The following is a 2,277-nucleotide window of genomic DNA, read 5'->3' as shown; positions in this document are numbered from 1 at the left end:
TCAAAGCTTCCAATGTGTGCTATTTCTCATGAGGAACCCTGACACTGTATTACACCTCAGTTAAAGCTTCTGAAATGTTGCAATGGCATAACTGACGGTTTTTTGGTGTGATGACTTTCTTGCATGTATAAACTCTTTGAGAAAAGTTGGGAGATAAAAGGACAGGGGAGAGTTTGGTTTAGAGACACAGTGTTCCAGACACCAAACATGGATGCCTCTGCCCTATGTCACTACATGATCTTTTCTGAGAAACATTCAATTGCTGAGTGTTGTTACACAATGCAGCTGAAAGAAATGATCTACTCACCACCATCCACCCTCTGTCATCCTCTGTGTGAAGCTCCCAATAGCAAAGACTGAAGACAGAAAGGTTGTTTCTGTTTCCTTGCACCAGTGATATTACTTGGTGACCTGATGAATGGCATGGGCAAGGTAGCCCATGTTGCTGAAGGTGACCCCTGCCACAAAGATGTGGTCATCTTCTGCCATGTAGATGGAGAACTCATTGGTCAGCTGCTCCACCTGATCAGGCTTTAGCCCTGTGAAACAAAACATGCCAATTTTGTCAGTTATGTGTTGCCAGATGTGGGTAGAACCCTCCTTCTTGAGGTTGGAGACCAGCTGAGTCTGCATGCTAATGATGTGGTTGGCCATGCTTTTCACTTCTTGCAACCATTGTTTTTGCAAATTTGGGTGTTAAGAATGGTAGAAGCAATCTGGGCTCCATTGAGGGGAGGATTACAATACATGGGACGGATCAAGATCTTCAACTGCTGACTCTACATTTTTGGCTTCATCTGTATCTTTACAAACCACAGTGAAGGCTCCCACACACTCGCTGGATAACTCCATGTTCTTGGCTTATGATTGGCAGAGACAAAAATTAATGCTGTTTGATGAAGTGGTGCACAGCCCAGGCATCCTTGTTACAATCATCACTAGCAAACCCTTGCTAGGCCATGTCAAAGAATGCAAAGAGATTATTTTTCTTCACCACTGTTGCTATTTCCTTCCATTGCTCTAGACGAGGTTCCACTCCCATGGGATTATGGGCACAGGCATGCAGAAAAACACTTTGCTCTGGTATTTTTGAAATGTGCTCCATAAACAAAGATTTGGCCTGTGAAGTCAAACACCAAGTCTTGGGGTCGTAGTAACAATAAATTTGTAGCTGCATGCCAGCATCCCTGAAGATGGGTGTGTGATTTCCCCAGGATGGTTTGGATATCCCGGCTGAGCTTAAAAAATCTTTGCAGAAAACTGGCTCTGATCCTTAAGGTCCCAGTTCCAGAAATGGTATGCACAGTGAACACCCGGACACTTTTCAACACTTCACTATTCTCACCCAGGGCTAGTTCTGCAGATGCCATGCAAAATTCAGCCAGTCCCCCAATGGGCAGGTATTCTTTGTCCAAATTTTTTGTGGCAATCTGGGCCTCTTCCTTGTTGACATTAAGCAGCATGTAAGGCTTTCCATTATCATCCCAGTAGACACAAACTCCCAGATTCATCTTTTTGCTATCGGTGTCCCTCTTAAAGGCTTTGGTGATTCCCAGGGTGGGGTTTGGAAGTCCCATCTCCACACAGGTCCACCGGGACCTCTGGCAGAGGCCATGGTGGTGAGGCCTGGGTGGAAGGCAGTGGGGATCCTGGAGAGGACAAGGCTGGAGTGCAGCATGGCCACGCTGGACAGTAGGAGGGGAGTGGGCAGCCACAGGACAGAGTGGAGGGAGAGTGGGCCATATTTAGAATTGTTAAGTCTTGTTGAATTGAATGAATTGAACCTTTATCATCATGTATTGCTTTTCTTTCTTTTTATCATTGTTGGTTTAAAGTCTATTTGGTCTGAAATAAGAATAACAACCCCTACTCTCTTTTGCTTTCTGTTTTCCTGAGAAACCTATCTCCATTCCTTTACATTGAACCTATGGGTGTCATTTCATATGAGATGGGTCTCTCGAAGACAGCATACAGTTGTATCTAGCTTCTTTATTCAGCTTGATACTCTGTGCCTTTTAAGTTGGGCATTAAGCCAGTGTAATTTCAAGGTTAATCTGATATGTGAGAAATTGGTCCTGTTATCATGTTGTTAGTTGGTTGTTACGTAGATTTGATTGTATAGTTCCTTTATAGTGTCATTGGGATATGTACTTAAGTGTGTTTTTGTGGTGCCATATACTGGTATTTCATTTCCACATTTAGCACTCCCTTAAGAGCTTCTTCTTCTTTCTTCTTCTTCTCCTTCTCCTTCTCTTTCTTCTTTTCTCCTTCTCCTTC

General features: G+C 43.7%; 1 pseudogene; it reads right to left on the bottom strand.

The window, feature by feature from the left end:
- Nucleotides 1-399: 399 nt before the first annotated feature.
- On the bottom strand, nucleotides 400-1,678 carry LOC116464746 (aspartate aminotransferase, mitochondrial-like; annotated as a pseudogene).
- Between the last annotated feature and the right edge of the window lie 599 nt (nucleotides 1,679-2,277).

The sequence above is a fragment of the Hylobates moloch genome, unplaced genomic scaffold (genome assembly GCF_009828535.3).
Source record: "Hylobates moloch isolate HMO894 unplaced genomic scaffold, HMol_V3 SCAFFOLD_1502, whole genome shotgun sequence".
Classification (NCBI taxonomy): domain Eukaryota; kingdom Metazoa; phylum Chordata; class Mammalia; order Primates; family Hylobatidae; genus Hylobates; species Hylobates moloch.
Note: the sequence above shows the minus strand (reverse complement) of the source record. Positions and strands in the feature narration are given on the sequence as shown.